The sequence below is a fragment of the Molossus molossus genome, unplaced genomic scaffold (genome assembly GCF_014108415.1).
Source record: "Molossus molossus isolate mMolMol1 unplaced genomic scaffold, mMolMol1.p scaffold_m16_p_8, whole genome shotgun sequence".
NCBI classification, from domain to species: domain Eukaryota; kingdom Metazoa; phylum Chordata; class Mammalia; order Chiroptera; family Molossidae; genus Molossus; species Molossus molossus.
In genome coordinates, this window is record NW_023425402.1 from 108,363,383 (window position 1) to 108,384,748 (window position 21,366).

The following is a 21,366-nucleotide window of genomic DNA, read 5'->3' on the forward strand; positions in this document are numbered from 1 at the left end:
TAAAAATACTACCCAAACTTCCTGAGCCCTCAATTGTCCAGGTCTTTCTGCAGATTAGTACCTGTAACCCTCGTTCCCGCCCGAAGGCACAGGCGCCACAATGCTCAGTCTTCATTGTACGCGAAGAATCTCAGGTGCAGAGATTTGACCGCCTTGTCTCTGGGTACTGGCAGATAACTGGTAGACCCAGGGTTAAACCCCCGCTCTCAATGTCAAACGCTATGCTTCCTCTAGTGTTTTCATGTTTTAGCCTAACTAAAAATAACATATTCTGCTATTCTTCTTTCCCTCTAAAATGGAAATCATTGGAAAACTGTTTGGAACACATTTCAGGATAGGAACAACAGAAAATCACCAGCCCCTCAAATCTCAGTATCTTCAGAAGAGGGTCTCGTGCAGCGTGCATTCCATCTCCGGGGATGCTGACGACCAAACCTACCACTGGAGGACTCGGCAGCGAGAAGGCCTTGCAGCACGGCTCGGCTAGCGTGCTGCCGGACCCGTGTCCACTCAGCCTTCGTGTTCGCGCTCTCTAATGATCAGTGAGTCCGGCTGTAATAAATAAAATGCTTTCATTTCCTTGTAATTATATAAGAAGCCCAGACACATTTCCCCTTAGACAGGCGAGCAGAAGCAAATCTACTCTCCGATGTTCAGGAAGGCAAAGGCTCTTGGTGAGTAAGCTCTGGATCTAAGTAAGCCACAGCCCACGGGAGTTTTCCTGCAGACGGATAATCCCCGAGGTTTATAATAAAAGTGCTGACATGGTTTCAGCTACAGCATAACAAACACGGGGCTGTCATGTTTGCCTGTCAGAGACTCCTCTTTATTCCCAATGTCCTCACAGGTGTGCTTTACTGCCTTTAAATTCCCTCCAAAAGTTAATTGCTTGTCTATCAAAAAGATAAACATCTTGTTTTAGGCTGTGGGGATATTACATGTGGGGAGAAAAACCAATACTCTTGTAATACGCTGTGTGCAAAATTCACCTGCAGCAAGGAGGCAAACTCTCTCGGAGCATTAGAAAGTTACTGGAAAGTGATCGTCAGATCAGCCCAAGGTTTTATAAACTACAGGATTCTCCACATAACGACGTTAAGATATATAACACACTTCGTTTTTATTATGCCAATAGGCTTGATTTACTGCTATATAATGACTATAACATTTTTACAAAACAAATTTCAAAATGAAGGTGCCATTCTTTTAGACTCTTAGGAAAAAAACTACAATTCTTTAGACCAAATGGACGGTTAACATATCTAGTCCAATATTTTTCAAACTATAAATCCTGACCCATTTAAATAATAAAACAGATAAAATAGAAAGTAACACATAAAGTAAGGGCAAATATCGTTTAGAAACGCCTGTCAGGTAAACACACACACACATACCATATAATGATATAAAAAGAATTTCTTACTGGGAGGTACTATACCTTTGAACGCACAGATTCTGAGCAACTCTTTCATTTCACAGACTCAAGGAGATTTCCCCAAGGTCACAACTCATTAAGAACAGAGCCTGGAATAGAACCTATTTATCTATTATTTATCCACAGCCCATACTTATGTCATTAATGATATTGATTTCACACGCCTTAAAATGAATGTGTGTGTGTGTGTATAATATAAGCGTGTGCCTTAATTTCAATCTCCATAGTGTTTACATCACAGGGACGACTTAAACATTTATGTGACGGTAGATAATGATGATCCTAACGGAAATCTTTTAACATTCCCCTTCATGACACCGCCTAAGCGGTGGGAAGCAATAGCAAGGGTGAATGGGTGTGCACTGCAGGGGGCGCTCTGGAGCGCAGCAGTTCAGCTAGAACAGACAGTGTTTCTGCAAGAACACAGACAAAATACATTTAGGAAAAAATGTATCCACTACGTACTTTACAGAGGGTCTCATTCTCCAGAGAGCTGGCTTAAACAAAAAATATCTAAATGGGCTCAGGAACGTAAACTTTTAGAATTAACCATGCAGATGATTTAAGATGTTTGAAAATAAACCCCCAGATTAATGACTGACAGTAAAAAGGGAAATTGTGACTTGAACACGTGAGCCTTGATGCCACTGTGCGATGGGTGGATGAGAGAGCCGACTAAGTCTGGTTCCTCTGGGTTCCTAGATTCTTTTATTTATAAAACTCTTAGGTGCATGAAAAGTACCCGCACGAAGGTGTTACCTGTCCACACACACTACGGCTAGGCCGGCCGGCAGATTAAAGCATGTTACAAATGCACGGTCCCTCTGCCTTGCGGGCCTGCCAGCTGCCTCCTCTCTGAGCAATTCATCGTGGGCATCCGCACAGACTCCTCATTCATTCTAAGGACTATACAGTGCCAATATTATGTGTGCTCTACAATTCAATAAATATTGGAAAAATTCTCTTTCAACTCTCATATCTTTCCAGACAGAAAGGTAGTATTTGTACACACATTGAGATATATACCATTACTTACCATTAGATACTATTTAATAACATGCCAGTGCTTGATTTGTCTACCCTGCACAGTGTGTTCGCCTGTCTGCCTGGCAGATGAGGAGCCAGGGGCCCTTACATCCACTTCTCCCTTCTTGACGGCCCTCCCTCCTGAGTGTCGGCACTTACGTTTTATCTTCCGTTTTCCACTGGCTACCATTTATAACCTCAGGTAAGACACACTTAAACAGCCAGCCCTACCGACCGTAAATGAACTCCTGCTCAGTGAAAGATGAAGATTGCTACCCATCCACTTCCTCCCACACCCCCCGTCCCGTGATCGTCTCGTATTCTCAGTTACGTTATTATTTTTGTAGCATCAGGACAATAAGTTATTCTCCGATGCTTTGTGTACAATTGGATTCTAAAAATTAAAACCCAATATAAACAACACTTCAAGCATTATAACTACACATTACATTGCAGAATCAAGTGGCATGATTAGACCCTTAGGGATGGAATTTCCACCCTAACAGTGAAATCTTGCTGCAAGAAGGACAATTTTCATTTTCAGGCTTCAGAGGATTATCTTTTAATTTTCTTTCAGTTTTCTAGGTTTCCTTTGGGTTAGGATCCAGCTGCCACTTTCCCTGTACTTCATATTATCATCTACTCAGATGACTTTAGAGCATCGCTCAATGTATTTTCATATAGACATTCTTTACCAACCTGGGCATTCCTCTAGAGTATGATTAAAAATTGGGCATCGAAGTCTATATTTAAATTGATTTCTTCTCAAGTCTTTGACAATATTGCTTTGATGCCTCTTGGATCCAATATTTGCCGCTGACAAATCTGTCGTCCTGATTTTCATTTCTTTGTAGATAATCTAATTTGTTTACATTGGACAGCAGTGGCATTTTTGTCTTCATCATGAGGATTTTGCTATTTCAACAAGCTATGGAGACATGTAGTTCGCTTGTATCCATCCTGCTCGCCGACTTTTAAATCTGAGCCCTGATGTTTGCGGCAGATGGAGGGCGGTGACGGCGGGTGTGTGCAGGCGGGATCAAGCCTTCGGCGGTCTGGACGTTGTGTCCTTTGTGCTGGGACAGTAGCAATGCAGGCAAGGACGTGGGAGAGCCCTGTGCACAGGAAGCTGCACGCTGAGACTAATGCTGCAATCGACGGTTTTTTCTTGTTGTTGACATGCAAACTCGTCGACACAGGAGCAGTTTGGTGGTTATCGAAGGGGGAGGGGCGTTGGGGAGGACGAAGAGGGTAAAGGGGGCCAAATACATAATGAAGAAAGGAGACTAGGCTTTGGATTTGGGGCACACAATGGAATGTACAGATGATGTATGATACAGTTGTACACCTGAAACTTGAATGTTATTAACCAATGTCACCGCAACAAATTCAATCCATAAATGAGTAACAGTTTGGAAACTGCAGCCTTGTTGCCCTGAGGAATCCGGCGGCCCAGAGGACAAGCCAAAGTTAGCACGATGAGGAGACTCCTGCCATCCCAGCCGAGGGCCAGTCAGGGGGGAGTCCGCCTATTACACCATCTCCCAGCTGAAGTCACGTGAGCTGGTGCAGGTGGGAAGACCCTGTTGGCCCAAACCCCCAGAACCAACCAGCCAGGTCACAGGCACACAGGCTGCTGTTCTAAGCTACTCAGTCTTGCAGCCCTGTGTTACACAGAATATTTCTTCCACTTCAAAAACATTATTTTATTAAACTGTAGCCTCTGCCTTCCACTGTCTTATTCTTTTATATTAATCAGATGTTGACTATTCCTTGTTCCCCTTAACTTGATTATTTTTCCTTCCCTTATCTTCCCATTCTAAGTGTTGGGACTTGATTTTCAATTTCGCTTGAAGATGAAAACTAGCCTAAACTTCAACAATGCCCCTTCTATCCGTTGGGCCACAGATTTTATAATTCAGTGACCGTATTTTTAATTTCCTGCAAACTTCTTGTTCTCTGATTGCCTCTTTTTCATAATAGCAATAATATCCTGTCAGATTCTGCTAAGGGTACTAATTAGGCTTCTTCTGAGAGTCTCTTGTGGTCCCTGAATTACACCTGTTTTCTAGTATCAGTTACTCTCTCTGTTCATCTAAATATAGTTTCCCCTAAATACCTAGTGACCCTTGATGGCCATGTTATTTTCCTACATGAAACTGATGTCAATGAGTGAAGATAGCTCACATTGCTTCAGCTACCCTGGGAGATGCACTATGCCCCAGCCCTCCCGCGGAACGAAGGGCTGTCCGCAGCCGACGTCCTGCGGGCTCCGTGAGCAGAACAGGCAGGCAAGCTGGTGACTGGCCCAGGCCCGACCCGGATGAGACATGCTTCCTTTATGAAATGCGTCATGAATTTCACCACTGAACACTTTTTCTCCTTTTTCTCCAGTGTTCAATGTAGTATTTCACTGCCCCAAAAACCCATACAAAGAAAACAACGTTTCCTTATTTAAATGCTGCCTAGGAGAGAACAGGACGAGGCCCGAGTGATTCGTCCGCTGACGTAAACAGAAGCCCCGTGAGTTCCTTCCCCCACTTTTTCGGTTTTCGTGCATTAGCATCTCCGGGTCACACGTGTCTGAGGCTGTGAAAACAATTCAGAGCATTTGATTTCCGAGAGAATGCATTTTGAGAATGAGTTATGTAGAAAATAATTTACTTGTAAAGAATCATTAACGTTTCTGACAGAGATTTAAAAAAAAAAAAAAACTCGGCTTTTCTATTCCTTTCAAAAGAATGTGTACATTATGACACTGCAAAGGAACAGTGGTTACATACATGAATGGCGTCCCTGTTTGCAGACTTGGCTACACTGAGCCCTGCTGGGTTTAAAGTTCATTCATGCTTTTGATGCTAAATGGTATTTCTTTCTTATGTTGCCAAATCGATGAAAGCAACAGAAGCGCAAAAGAAAAGACACATATTAAAATAAAAGAAGGTTCTTTTTCAATAGCAACAAGAGACATCATTTCCCAAGGAGAGCTCACAAGGCTGGAGGCTGGCAGGAGGACAGCGACCCTCACCCCCCGAGTTCATGCGGACCTCACACACCCACCTCCTGCTCAGCTTGGACGCACGGATGAGGCCGGCAGGAGGACAGCGACCCTCACCCCCCGAGTTCATGCGGGTCTCACACACCCACCTCCTGCTCAGCTTGGACGCACGGATGAGGCCGGCAGGAGGACAGCGACCCTCACCCCCCGAGTTCATGCGGACCTCACACACCCACCTCCTGCTCAGCTTGGACGCACGGATGAGGCCGGCAGGAGGACAGCGACCCTCACCCCCCGAGTTCATGCGGACCTCACACACCCACCTCCTGCTCAGCTTGGACGCACGGATGAGGCCGGCAGGAGGACAGCGACCCTCACCCCCTGAGTTCATGCGGACCTCACACACCCACCTCCTGCTCAGCTTGGACGCACGGATACTCGCGTCTTACAGCTCAGGGCTGGTGTCCAACAGGTTATGGTGATCGAAAGAACTGTCTGAGGTGAAAATGTCTATCAAGTAAGGCTCACTCTATTTTTATTTTTATTTTAAAACAGTGATTTCACATTTTTTGGCAGCAGAACCTAACAAAACCCCCAGGAACCACAGACACGTATGTCAGAGCAAGAACGTGCAGTTGTTTTGCTTGAGGAGGGGGTGGGGCAGGACAGCCTTGTAACTTAGCGTCACGGTCTGAAAACGGCAAAGTCACCTTTCTCCTCCAAGGGGACTGAAAGTCACTCTTCTGTTTCATGAAGCAAAAAGGAATTGTGACTTCATATGTTAACACCGGTATCGATACATTTTCCATACATACTGATGGAAAGTGGTTAAGTAAAGTAGTTCAGCAACTCGTCTGTGGAGCGGCGGGCTCTGTGACCGAGTGCTGGCGGCTCCGAGACCTCCGTGCCCGTGGACAGGGCTCCCCTCCAGCATCAGCGGGTCACCAGGAGGCCGAGGCCACCGAGGTGGGAGCACTTGGCAGACTAACCACAGAGCCAGCGGGGAGGACGCTCCTTCGCTGCACCTTGAGATCACTGGCATCCATGCCAACCAGAGAAGGAAGACAGGCGGCACGGGGCGCCCCGGAGGGGACCCCTGGATTGTGGCGACAGGAGGGCACGTGGGAAATGGCGCATAACGGAATCTGAGTGAAAATTTAACGAAATAGCCAAGTGTGGGAAACAGAGTTAGTGTCGAATCCACGCGCGGCCCCCTCTGGGAGGACCCCTTCTTGAGCCGCGTCAGACTTGCTCTGGCAGTGAGCTGGGCGTGCGGGGCACATGACCTCTCCCTCTGCCACAGGCCGGCGTGCCCAGATAACCAGCTCAACCAGCCTCCGTCCCGGGGAAGACGGTGCAGCCTGCCCCTGCCAACCCACAAGGGGCAGGAAGCGGAGGCAGGGACGTGCCAGCCGAGGTGGGGCCACTGGCAACGCCCGGCTGCAGCGCAGGCGTCCGACCGACACGCGGGTTGGGACCGGAGTGGGGAGGGGTTGAGGCGAGGACCTGAGGTCACCAGAAGCGTGTCCAGCGCAGGTTCGTCACCAGATTCCGTTTCCAAACACGCCTGTGCACTCAGGGGTTTCAGCCTGGGCGGGGGGGCGCACCTTGACGGGTTGGCAGGGCAGCACGGTGGCCAGTCACGCCCGGCCCTCCAGAACCCTGAGACGGAGGGACACGTCTGCTTGTCCGCTTTGCTCAGATATCGCCTACTCGGTGAGCCCTACGGCCTCGGGCTCATCTTTGACGCTGTGTCCCCCACCTTGCCCTTCACCGCCACCTCTGTGCACGTGAATGAACGCGTATAGGCACACACATGCACCTCACCTGCGTACTCGGTAAGTTGCAGAAACCTGAAAATTACTATGCATTTCACAGTATCATTCTAAACAGTTTTGATCTGCATATAACATGAAGAAGGCAAATGGCCACTCCCACTCTCAACAGACAGAGACAGGAGGGACAAAGCCCTGGGAATTTAGCACAGTTACTTCATTAGCCCCAAGTTGCAGGAAAGACTTCAGCCTGCTTTCTCTAACAGATAAAATACATCATTGTGCAGGCTGATTTTAACCTCTCCTGTCCGGACACAACTTGACTAATGACTGATGTAGTCACGACCAAGTAGGTGTTAGGAAAACCCCTCACGCTGCCAAAGACAAGACCAAAGTTCGGACGCAGAACCTGTTTGCCCCACACAAAGGTAACTGGGCATAGTGAAGTCACTGATGGCAGGGCTTTTTCTGCTAAATTATGATTAAGCTGTTTTGTTTTTGTTTTGTTTTTAATGCTGGCTCAAGAGTTGACCATTTTCATGTTTTGTTGTTTGTTTAATTGCAAAACAAATTTGAGCTGTTAAACAAAACAACTTTTAAGAATTTCTGACATGCTACTATTTGAAAGGTGAAGAATGACCACAGTATATTTGCAAAATACAAGACCTCGCATAGATGGCATGTTTTTTTTCTTCCAAAAAACTTTTTCCCTCAAAGTAAGACACTATGCCTTTGAGAACGATTCCCAAACTAATCATAGAGAAAGAACATTTGCTTATAAATTTCTACTCTTATTACTTCACAGATGAAAGCTATCTAAACTAGAACTCTGCATAGCTGTTCAAAAAATTAACTGAGCATGGGATGATTAAAATATAGCACCTTCACATGTCTTTAACTACATTATGTTCCATAAAACATTTATTTTTAAATGAAAAATTGAAAACAACTGACATTCAATTTTGCAGTAAAAAAAAAAGAAGCTCAAGTATGTGATAATTACCAATAGTTTTAAATGCGGTTATGTCCTAGGAGGGATTCAAGGTCAGAGTAAGTGAGGCAAAGTCCCTGCTCTGTGACACGCGATGGCAGGGGAGACAGACGCAGACACATACGGGGTCACCTCAAACTGACTCCGGAGAAGTTCACAGAAAGTGCGAGGAGAACCTGCCAAGGAAGCACCTCCGTCTGGAAGCCAGGGAGGGCCGTCAGGGCTGCCCTGGACCTTGGCCTTGGAGGGCGCACAGGGGCGGCCGCGGGGAAAGCCGGTCCCGCCGCGCGGTGCAGGGGGAGGGCAGCGCGCTCAGCCCAGAGCTGCTGGGGCTGCACCGGGGCTCAGGAAACTGGAAGAAGTTTCAACAGGTTATTTATTCAACTAACATTCATTATCAATGAAGTGTCTGCCATAGGAGATGATTTCAGACAGAAATGATGCCCTGGGATCGTGATGAACGTCATACTGTGTGCTAAGCGTTCTGGAATTTTCTCGGGAGGCTGCGAGGAGGTGTCGGTGGCGCTCAAGCAGGGGAGGGATATGATCCATTTCCTTTTCCTTATTGAAACAAGGTGACTGGAGGTGGGGGTGGGGGGGACTGGTGACCAAGAGATTAGCTGACAAGCAGCTGTGACGACAGGTAAGAGCGATGACAGGTGAAGGCAGGGCCGTTAGGCAGAGCGAGTGAAGACAAACAGATGGATCCGAGGGAACTGCTCCAAGTGCAGCGGTCGGTGAGCCCTGGAGGCAGGAGACAAGAATCGGCAACGCTAAGAATTAGAAACTTACGGGGGAACCGTTTGGGGCATGATGACTTCAGATAACTAACTGAGGGGCAAGTCGAGATAACCAGTGGGCAGGGTGAGCCTGAGAGACATAAGAACCCTCACTGGGCATGTGGCAGTCGAAATGGGCTCAAGAGCCTCAGCCATCCCCTAGCGTACATCCCTACAAAAGAAATTACAGAGGAACCAAGCAAGCTGAGAAGGCAGAATCAGAGATAGTGAAGACAACTCAATAGAGAGAGATTCCAGAAGTCCAGGGCCAGTGCCTTCAGGGACCAGGTTATCATGTCATAAGGTCAACAGCATCAACTGTCGGAGGACTGAGAAGCCCTTAGGGCCATAAAGAAGTCAATGGTGAGGAAAGTTCGAGAGAGGATTAGAACCCAGGTTATCATGAAACCAGGGATGAATGATGGTAAAGCTTGGAACAAAGGCATTCTTTCTGAAGGTTTTGGGGCCAAAGAGACAAAGAAAATATGGAGAGTCAAGAAAATATGGAGAGTCATTTGTGGGCAAAGTAGAGTTGGAAGTTAAGATCGAGGGAACTGAAACTTAATTGTATAGACTACAGGGAAGGAGGGAACAAAGGTGGACAGATTTGCGAGATCAGAGAGAGAAGCTGTAATTGTGAGGTAAAATCAGACAGAAATAACCTTGGAGATGCAGGAAGGAGGCCCTCTGTCTGCGCACTCAGTGTACGCGAGATGCTTTGCTGTAAACTTCCACAGGCGTTTCCTGAGCCAGCCAGACACCACCTACAGGGCTTGTCATCCCTAACTTATAATTTGTAAATATGTCAACACTTTGAGGTTATAAATCGTCAAGAGAGGGTAGAGAAGCACAGCCGGTGTGGCTCAGTGGTTGAGCATGGACCCCTGCACCAAGAGGTCGCTGGTTCGATTCCCGGTCAAGGCACATGCCCAGGTTGTGGGCCCGATCCCCAGTGGGGGCTGGCCAGAAGGCACTCTCATCAATGTTTCTATCTCTACCCCTCCCTTCCTCTCTCTCTAAAATCAATTAAGAAAAAAAAATTTTTTTTAAAGAAATGACAGAGTCGAGAGGTGTATTGAAGATGGACCATCTCAGAAGCGATGACCTCTCCATGAAATAACAGACAAGGTCATCTGCCCAACAGCATAGGGAACTGGGTTGTGGAAATGGCACAATGCCTGTATTAAATGTATTAAATGACAGAAGTGATTCCTGGCAGATAACACAGGAAAGAAATAACCAATTATGTAGTAATTATTATAAAATAAAAAATTAATCTGGAATGACTCAACTTTTTCAAGCACCAGCTGAACAATCAGTGTACCCTTATACAAAGGTCCACTAGATGTTTCAATAAACGTCGGACGTTAGTTTTGCAAAAGAAATAGGAATATGGTTCAAACTGATGTTATGTAATCTACCCTCTGTAATACTTAATCGTAAGTCGGTGAAGATATTTCTGTAATAAAGTCACACTAAAATAATGTTTCATGTACTATTTCACAAGTATTTTATTATGTGAAAACTACATCCTGGGAATCACTATCAAATGACTAATTTAAAACTAATTATTTCAACATTAATCTGGATAATGGTCCATAACAAACATAAAAAGAATAATTTGACATTTCAGGGGTTTCCTATCTGCCCCAAGTCAGAGACAAAAATATATCTTTGCTATGTCTTCTATTTAGAGATGAAAACATGGTCTAAAATAACCCCAAAGTGTTGACATATTTACAAATTATATCTTAGTTGATCATAGAATTCAGTGAATAAATAAGAGTTTTTAACAATGAGTTAATTAAGAGAGCTTAATTCTATAACATTTTTTTTGGTGTGAAAAAATCATGCATACTGCATCACCATATGGTCTCAGCACCCTTTGCTAATTACCTACAAATCTCTGCACAGGGTTTACAGCTGCCACTTATTAGTAACTGTACTGTGCTTCTCCAAAGATGTATTCCTCCTTTCATACATTTTTTTTGGTAATATGTTTTTATTGATTTTTTTAGATAAAGAGGAAGGGAGAAGGGGAGAGAGATAGAAACATCGATGAGACAGAAACATTGATCAGCTGCCTCCTGCATGCCCCATTACTGGGGATCAAGCCTACAACCCAGGCATGTGCCCTGACCAGGAATCGAACCAGTGACCTCTCGGTACATGGGACGATGCTCAATCCACTGACCACACCGGCTGGGCATACATTTTTGTTTTAAAGAACAAAACATCATCAAAGAGCATTCATGTTTTAATAGCACTTACTGCACAAAAGTATATATTAATAATTATATGTGCATGTATTTAAAGAACTGATGATTTACATTCAAATGAAGGCTGATCACTAGGTAAGAGTTTCAGCAGACAAACCGTGCGGCAGTTTTGCTTCAGTCAACGTTCTGAAACGTTGGAGGACCAGCCAGGAGCGCCAGCTGCCAGGCAGTGACACTCTGTGACAACAGTTTCCGAGGTGAAAAGCCATCAGCTCTTTCCAAAGCATGATCTGATTTACATGAGTCATATCTAATTGTGGACATCTGCTTTAAACAATGTTAGAATTAAATGTGAATTGTCATACAATAAACCTAGAATAATTATTAATTTTTTAATGTGTGAGCAGTTAGTGTGGCTGAGGAAATGACATAAAATTAAAACTGAAGTATTTAAGTCCAAACGAAACCTTGCTGCTGTCCTTCCCAGAATATTTTCTATGTTCTCCCCTTCATCCACTGGACAAGTCTCCGGCCCCGTGGACTGTCTCTGGGCCGGGACTGTGACTGACCACCAGCCGGGAAGGTCCGCGAAGTGCAAGCCCGTCGCTCAGTGCCCCATGCCCCCCTCTTTAGTGGATATATTGACTTATCCCATGGGTCATAGAACAACAGTCTATAAAAAGCCAAAAAAAAATACTGAATCATCGAACAATTCATTGGTATCCTAGAGGATATCTTTCAATTAGCAGTTGTAAATTCTTCCCTAAACTGTACACTATCCTGCCGGGCTGGCAGGTTTCCTTCCTCCGAACACTGCACACATCTTCCGCAGCGCTGACACCAATGACTTTGATTTCCCAGCTGCCTAAACCGCTAATGGAACTTCGTAATTAAAGTCCTTTCAAAACGACCCCAGATCTGAGCATCTTCCCACCCCGCCTGGTTAGGAACTGCCACCAACACGGGCACTAATCACTGACAATGCAATAAAGGTTCGAGGTGCCATGGTGGTCCCCACCTGAAATCCTTTCCCTGGAAGGGGACTTCTGTCCAGGGAATTAGAGTGTGTCTACTTCTAAGAGCTGATTCTACCATGAGTCTCCTTAACCCTTGCCAGCAAAGATCTCTTCCTTGTGCTGTTCCCGCTTTCTGTCGCAGCGAATCTGCCAGGACGCCAACAAGCCACTTTTACCCCTTCCTCCCTCTCACCGAAGCTGCCAGGTCAATGCATCACGCACCCCCTTATCTACGTATTTGGAAACAGGTCTCCAAATTGCTAATCAATATCCAGAGTGAAACGCTTTCTAATCAGAATTGCTAACGTGTAAAGAAGAAAATCAACAGGAGGCAAAATGAGTCTGAAAAAGAAAGAAAAAAATGTCTAGAAATGCTTGGCCACCCTTTACAGAGGCTTGGGTCAAAGCGGCTACGATACCTCGGGAGTTACACGCATTGGTCCTTCACCCTCCTGGCAGAAATTTTCATATTTTCCCAGAATTCCCTCAAGTACGACAGACCACAGGGCTCACGCCGCCCAGTGTTGGTCCCCCGCGAACAATGTCCCTAGGGGCAAAGTAAAGCTTGGGAGCAGTCGCATGTTCGACTTCGGTGACACGCCAGGCCCCGGAAGGACAGCTCCCTCACAGTCCGGGTAAAGGTGCAAGTCAGAGGTATTGAGTAGACCATAAATTCAATGCTGAAATTAAATTGCAACTGTCAGCCATCACTTACAGAGAGAGAAGTGACTGTATTTATTCCTTCTGTTAGAGCCCAGCTTTCCCAGTGAGACGTGGCGACAGTCACCCTGCAGAGGCTTCGCGAACTGGTCTGCGTGACTGTGATGAAAGGGTCCTCGGCAGAAGACAGAGGCGAACACCGGAATGGGAGGCAAAATGTGCCCACGGCAAAAATCTACTGTCATAATAATATAATGAAAATATAAAACACTTGCCTAATAAAATAGTCCAACCTAATCTAATAAAAAGAATGAGGTTAACGTGTCCATGACAATATATAATGTGATAACTATAAAAATACCTTTTATAATTATCTTTCTGGAAAACATATTTGAAACTGAGATTTAAAGGATTTGGTATTTTCAGTCCTGTGTGTTAACCTTCAATACTTGTCATAATTAACTTGTATATTTATGTGTGTATGGACTTTGTATCTTGAACGGATATTAAAGATGCATTCCCTGAGGCACCTATACAACCCAGGTGAGCAGTACTACTTCATGATATAAAATTATGAGGCTAAACCTTTAAGTAAATTTATCCAATTAGTCACTGGGAAAGGAGAGGTTCTAACTCCTAGGATTCCAGTTTCCAGAGGACTTCAATTGTCTATAAAGACATATGTATCTTTACCTGGTTGGTTTGGCTCAGCGGTTAGAGTGTCAGCCTGTGGACCATAGAGTCCCAGGTTCAATTCCAGCCAATGGCATGTACCTCGGTTGTGGTTCATCCCTGGCCCCGGGTGGGGTCCTGCAGGTGTCTCCCCTCCCCCCCATTCTGTCTGAAGATAAATGTAAAAGTATCCTTGGGTGAGGATAAAAAAAAGACACATTTAGAACTTTACACATTTGGCTGATATTTTGCTTGATAAATCACATGACTTCACGGACGGAAGGTTGGACTGCCTGCATTTGGTGCCCACACACTGCACGAAGGTGACTAAGGAGCCTCCTTTCTGACGCACACCCGATTTTCCCCTGCGATCCTGAGTTTACCTGGACCACACGACGATGTGACAGAGGGGAGCAGGGGAACTCTGTGCCAGGCGAGCTAAACAAGCAAATAAAGACGGAAATCTACTTTTCATGGTTGCCCCACACGTCCTAGGTGTGAGTGGCATAGTAGCAGTGCTTCCCGAACATTAGTAACCTCTGAATGATTAGACATGGGGCGTGTGCAACGAGAAGCTAGACAGCCACAGAGAAGACGCAAGAGATCCGCCGGCACGTACAGAGGACTCGGGTGCCGCCTGCCACTCCAAACGCGGGTGGCGTCCCGGCACCGTGGCTGGCACCCCGTCTCTGGGCCAGTCTCCGAGGCTGGAATGCAAGCAGCACAGGCTGGGCACTCAGACCGCCCCCTGCCCCTCCCCGGACAGCCCTGGTCACGTCCCTCTGTCCCACGCACCCCTGGCCTCGCTCCCCGCACACCCCACATGGCAACGTGTGTCTGTCTTACTCCGCTTGAGTCGCCAGCAGGAGTGATGGACAGATACGTGTTTTTATAACAAGCTCTCCTAGACTTCAATGTTCTCATCTGTTATACGGAAGCTTTATGTTCATTTCAACCTCTATAACTTTATAGTTTCATTTTAAAAATTCAAACACAGGACTCTTCCCTCAGCTGTTTACAATATAATAAGTTTAGTTCTTCAATCTGTATTTATCAAAGAAAAAAACAAACATTATGTGTGCTTCACCTTGACCCCGCAGTGCATGCAAGCCGGTCTGGGTGCTCCTCACAGCCCAGTTCCACACAGTACTGAACATGACCTGTACGTGCTTTTACATATGGGGGCGTACATGGGCGTGGGTCTGGAGAAGAGGGGTCTACCGCACGCTGAGCCATGGATCCAGTTTCCAAAATCGGTCATTTTCTCTGCCTTTAGTCTCTGCTCTCCCTCTGCATCTCCCCTCCTCCTCCACCCTGCTCCACCCTCTTCTCTTCTCTTTCTTGGTATTTGACCAGAAAAATGACGAGCAATGAAAATCAAATCAGTGCAACGAAAGGCTTGACTTTGACATTGAAGTCACCGGGATGATGGCAAAGACGTACGGACTCAAAAGGCTTTTATATTTGACTTTGACTCTGCGGAAGACCCTGTCCATTAGAGATGCTGTTTTTACCTGATGTTTCAAAGATTCTCTACGAGTGAGGTTTGTGTTACCTTGTTATTAAAGTTTTCTTATTTTATTTAAATAATTTACTTTTCATCACTCTTTAAGAAATCGTTCATCTAATCTGCATGACATTCAGATTATTTAATGGTCACTGTGATTAAAGAGTTTGCTGACTCTCAGTGGTAACTATACAACAGTAGTTCGAAGGGAACCCATCTGATGATGCCTCATCCTCTCTGACGAGTCCGAGAATTACCTGATGCGGGCGATCGATGGCACAGCTTCCTGTTTCGGGACTGGGAACCAGGTCCCTCCTAAGCACCGCGGCTGGCTGGAATGTGGGAATGTCACCCACTCCTTCTAGCACTCTCCGTCTCTGCTCTTTGTGTTCATTCCGATAGTAGCAATACCAGCTCTGAAGGATAATGTCATCAGGCATGTTCGGCTCCAAAACTGAAACAAGCAGTTCTAACCATCCTGGGTACCAGGACTCCCACAAGGGTCGAAATGGGTCTGTTCTCTTCAGTGCTGTGACTGGAAAGCCAGGGAAATTATAATGGAAAGTAATTATCTAACACGTCAAATCTCAGTAACAGCTACATGTTACTTAAACACTAATATAATGTGCACCAGAATGTTACAGCTAAATGGCCCTGATCTTCATATGCTCCTAATTCTGTCACAGGTGACCCCTGAACAAGGCAGGATCGGGGTGCCAGCCCCCTTGCAGTCGAAAGTCTGCACCTCGCGTTTGCCTCTCAGGGTAACTGCAGTTGGCTTCCCTCTGGTGTTTCTGGCCCTTGGTGGGGGATGTGCAGTTGGGAACATGTGATGTGAAACCAGCAAACATGAAGGGCAAGTGTATTTATTTCTTAAATCCACGTACAAGTGGACCTGTGCGGTTCAAATCCGTGCGACATCCATGTATGCTACAAGCCCGGCATGAGACACATGCTCACACAAATCCACGAGGCGCCCACGGGGCGTTCGGCTGAAACGGCGTTGAAACGGCTGAGCCACCCCCGCCCACAGGGGAGCAAGGCAGGAAACCCCACTAAGAAGGGCTCGACGGTGTCGCAGCTGTTTTATCAACGAGGAAGCGTGTACAAAGAGGAGGCAAAGATGCTGTCCGAGGCCCTGGGAGGGGCGTTCGGAGGTGAGCTCAGGCGAGTCCCGACTGCCCACAGCGCTGCCCAGGGCACTCCAGCAGGGCCCTTCCTGGCTGCCCGGCGTTAACGTCACTAGTCAAGAGACAGTGACCGCGTGAGCAGTGACACAGAATGGATGCATCATAAAACAGAAATGAAGAAAGAACACAAGAAGCAGCAAAATACAGCTTGAGACATACGTACATGGCTAGATTCCAGGGTGTCAAACGTGCAAGCACACACACACACACGCACGCACACACGCAGACATGTAGGTACACACATGCACACATGCACACACGCATGAGCAGGCACGCACACCCAGACAGCACACATCCCTTATCATTCTAAAGGACAGGAGAGACGACAGCCTCCGGTAAGAACTGAGCAGAGGCGCAGGAGGGAGAGCCGACTCCCGGGGCTCGGGCGGGACAGGGTCAGGTCCTGGTCTTTGCCCCTTCACTCTGCCTTCGTTTGCGTCCCACAGAAAGTCATTCAATCCACAGGAATTTCTATTTGAAATCAGGACGGAATAAAAATCCATGACCTTAAACTTGATGTCGGCAGCCCGTCCGGTGTGGCTCAGTGGCTGAGCGTGGACCCTGCACTAACAGGTCGGGGGTTCGATTCCCAGGCAGGGCACATGCCCAGGGTGTGGGCCAGATCCCAGGAGGTGGCCGCAGGAGGTGGCCAGTCGATGTTCTCTCTCATCGATGTTTCTATCTCTCTCTCCCTCTCCCTTTCTCTCTCTCTCAAATCAATAAGGGGAAATAAAATTGACGTCTGTAGTCTCTTCTTCCTAGTATAAATAAAATTAAAGGAGACAGTACCTTAATTAAAATAAAAATTTCAGCAAATTCTTGTAAGCTTGGGTCATTTGCTAGGTTAACAAGAAGCTTGGTTTTCACCATTTAGTTTCAGAACTTGTTCAAAAGTGTATTATGCCCTGGCCGGTTTGGCTCAGCGGTTAGAGCGTTGGCCCGAGGACCAAAGGTCATGGGCTCGATTCTGGTCAAGGGCGTGTATCTTGACTGCGGTTCCATCCCCAGCCCTGGTCAGGGTCTTGTGGGAGACAACCAATCAATGTGTCTCTCTCACACAGATGTTTCTCTCTCCCTCCCTCTCACTCTATCTGCAGATAAACGGAAAAAAATATCCTCAAGTGAGAATTAAAAAATAAAATAAAATGAAGTGCATTAAGCCAGGCACTGGGCTAAGTGATCTGCACGGACATCCACAGGACAACCCACTCTGTGAGGCATGCCGTGAGACCGTGATGCCACACTTCACTTCGTACCAAGGAGGGCCGTGGGGTAGAGGGGAAGTGCTTTCTGTCGTCACATAGTTACCAGGCAACGGCAGAGCGTCTGAACCCCATCAGCACGCCCGGGGCCCCCGCTTCTAACCAGGCTTTCTACCACGTGCCTCTAACTGGTATTAGATAATAACGGTTCATGTTTCCGGTATAAAAGTGAAATTAACTTAACTGTCTTCGTGAAGATAAGCGATCACCCAGCAGCATCTGCTGACGGGTACTTACCCTCCAAAATAGCTCCCCAAATCTTCTGATTCATTCCAGCAAAGACCAGTTTTCAAATGTTTCCCTAAGAAACATTCTTTCCCATACAAAAAGAATGTCTTGTAATAATTAAACCTGAATACGATTTTCTAACTAATTCTGTGCATCATACCAATGTAAATTTAAACAATTAGAAAATGTTATTGACCTCTTAGTAGAGTAAATTTGAAAGTGTCTTTTTTTAATTCCACAGAAAAATGCTCCACAAATAATAAAGAGATGTGGAATTTCTTATTATGACATGTAAATGGTTTTGGCAATCTTACCTACAATACAGTTGTGAGGCCTTACATATTTGTTCACCTTTTTATTGAATACATCTTGGTGCTATCTGCCAAACAATCTGTTTTAAAAGAGGGCAAAGCCAGATTAATCCATGTATATTTAAGAACTTCTTTAGTATTTCGTTGGTTAATAATCAGTTGCATTCCAACATTTTAAAAAGTATACAGAAGGGATTTTTGCATCCAGAAACTTTACCTAGTAGGCTACCATAACGGTGTTGTCTTATAGAAACAGCCAAACTCCTTTGTTTTTCTAGAGTTTATATACAGAGAGAGTATATGCACATTAATACTAATTAAAAAGGGAACAAAAACATTTTTCCTCCTTAGCTTTTATGAGTTTTCACATATAATTTGCTCCTAAAGAAATTTTAGTTACTTACAGCATTATGAGAATTATTTTACTTTTATGGTTATAATAGGAAAAAAGGAATCACAAAAAACCCTTGGAATTCAATCGCAGAAAGGAGGGATTCAGTACCTTGGGGAGTCCCTGCGCTGGGGGACAGGTACACAGAAAGGGGGAGGGAGACCTGGGTGGCACCGCCCGCTCCAAGCTTCTGCTACGGTCCACTTACACAGACCACAAGCTGCAAACTGACAGTTACAAACAGACATGCACCACAAATGAGAGAGACGGACGCTGAGTGCAATGTACACCGACTTTTTTTTTTTATTATTAATTAATTCATTTTTGTTATAGATGTTTCTCCTTTTTCCCCCACTGATTCCCTCCTCCTCCTCCCTCCCTGCCTTGTCTCCAGCTTTGTTGTCCATGTCAATTGTTCATGCATACATGCATATAAGTTCTGTGGTTTATCTCTTCCCCACCATCCCCTCTTCTGGGGATTGTCAGTCTATACCCCACTTCCACGTCTCTGGCACTACCCCATTCCTCAGACTGTTATGTTCATTATATTCCACAAATAAGTGAGATCATATGATACTTGTCTTTCTCTGTTTGGCTTGTTTTGCTTAGGATGATACTCTCCAGGTCCCTCCATGTCATCTCAAAGGATAAGAGATCTTTCTTTCTTACAGCTGCATAGTACTCCATTGTGTATATGTACCACTGCTTTTTTATCCATTCGTCTACTGATGGACACTTGGGCTGTTTCCAGATCTTAGCTATTGTGAATAGTGCTGCTATGAACATGGGGGTACATATATTCTTTCTGACTGGTGTTTCAGGCTTCTCAGGGTATATTCCTAGAAGTGGGATCACTGGGTCAAATGGAAGTTCAATTTTTAATTTTTTGAGGTGACACCATATTGTTTTCCATAGTGGCTGCACCAGTCTGCACGTACACCGACTTTTAATGATTCACTAAGAGTAGTTTAAAGTATCAGTGGCCTGACCCAATGTTCCCCAAGGGTCCACGGGTCCTGGGAATTCCCTTGACAAATGAAACGCCCACGACTGAAAGGCCTGTGCGGCTCCCGCTAGATACATTCTTCTTGCCCGCGATGGGGTTCGACACCCACCTCCGCTATCCCTGAGCCCGCCACGCCAGGCAACGGCACACAGCGGCGGCGTGCGACACAGCGCCCAGCACGGGGTCACCGTCTGCCAGCAGCAGGGACAAACCTGACCGCAAGGGCCTTTCGGAAGGAGTTTTCACACGGCACCTGCACTGACACGTCTATGACGCTTACAACAGACCAGGTCTCACCTTCTTTCGTGGTAAACAGAAAAAATGACATGTTCTTCGTCATAACTGTGTCTGGTGTCAGATGGGTGCTAGACATATCAGGGTGATCACTTTGTAAGTTATAGAAATGTCTAATCACTGTGTTGGACACCTGAAACTAACATGATATTGTATGTCAACTGCACCTGAAAAATAAGAAAAAATTAAAAATACATAAAAAATAAAAATTAGTCTACGACTAAAAACTGTTGACCTGTGGGAAAGAAATAAAGTCTGTTCGGTGATATATATAAATAGCTAGGTAGGTGTTTATTAATTGACAGACAGACATCTCTTCAGTAGTTGCAAAGAATCAAGCAGTAAAAGGCTTGAAATGTCTTAATTTACATAGATAATAATGACTTTAAAAGTACAGCTTTTTTGGATTGATCATTTACAATCTTTGACAAATGTATAATATAGAGGGGAGTTTAAACGTATAGCATCCTTAGTTACGTGAATTCAAGGGGCTGCTGGTCTATAATTGCAAATGAAAGTTCATTCTGGTTGTGCTGACTAATTTGCATGTGATCCTTCCTTTAACTCAGCGGTTCTCAACCTGTGGGTCGCGACCCCCTTGGGGGTCGAACGACCCTTTCACAGGGGTTGCCTAAGACATAACAGTAGCAAAATCACAGTGATGAAGTAGCAACGAAAATAATCTTATGGTTGGGGGTCGCCACAACGTGAGGAGCTGTGTTAAAGGGCCGCGGCATCAGGAAGGTTGAGACAACTGCCTTAACTCAAACATGTTGTGCAGTCAACCTCCAGGTCCACATTGTTAAAGTTCGTATGGGAACAAGTGTCACTGCGGTTTATTTGTGACGTGCGTGGAGAACACCGCAGCTCCTCACAGGCCGTTCCCTTTCCTGCACAGGATACAGATGAAGAAAGTTGCACAGAATAAGTAATGTGCCACTATAATTTGAAAAGATTCATCTTGCTCACGTTCTCCAGCTTCCACGGAAAGATTTATAACACCACCGAAACCAGAATTGATGAATTCATCACTGTCTGGAGCATTTTGATCATAATCAATAACATAATTTTACCCTTAAATAGGATTTCAATTAAAGCATATTTTTCAAAGCAATTTTACTTGAACAGAAAAGTGGGCTTTTGTACCTTGAATCGTTAACCCGCTGGGTGCCAAAGAGGAAGATATTCTGTCTCGGAAGTTCCGCATCAGAAAAATAGTACATGAAATCGACGTCTCTCTGTCCTCTTGCACACTTCCCACAGGTACATTTCATAAAACACTACACTATTACATTTTCATCATGGAAAATGAAAAGTACTCTACTGTCATAAAATAAAAGAACCGTCAAGGCTGTCGGCCAGAAGTGGTGACGTGCCTGGACACACTGCCTCTGCGTGGACCTGTGCTCTCTGCACGGACACACTCCACCAGACAAAATTAACCTGTCGCGTCGTCACGGAACGCCGAAAACAACCTCACAAAACCCTGGGAAATTTACACGTGGCGCAGAAAATACAATGTATTTTATAAAAATCCTATTCTAGTCGTATTCATTTTTTTTCATGCTCTATTACAACATCCAAAGACACAAATTTCTCCCACAAC

At 45.5% G+C, this 21,366-nt stretch overlaps 1 protein-coding gene and 1 long non-coding RNA gene across 2 annotated transcripts in view; both read right to left on the minus strand.

Moving 5' to 3' along the window:
• Nucleotides 1-21,366, minus strand: part of PRKN (parkin RBR E3 ubiquitin protein ligase) — a 1,054,158-nt gene that overhangs the window by 964,844 nt on the left and 67,948 nt on the right. The gene's annotated exons all lie outside the window — the stretch shown is intronic.
• On the minus strand, nt 12,999-19,906 carry LOC118621966. The gene is made up of 4 exons (XR_004957854.1): nt 19,764-19,906; nt 18,073-18,149; nt 15,336-15,613; nt 12,999-13,134 (listed from the first exon to the last, which is right to left on the minus strand). It is a non-coding gene; the product is annotated as an uncharacterized LOC118621966 (long non-coding RNA).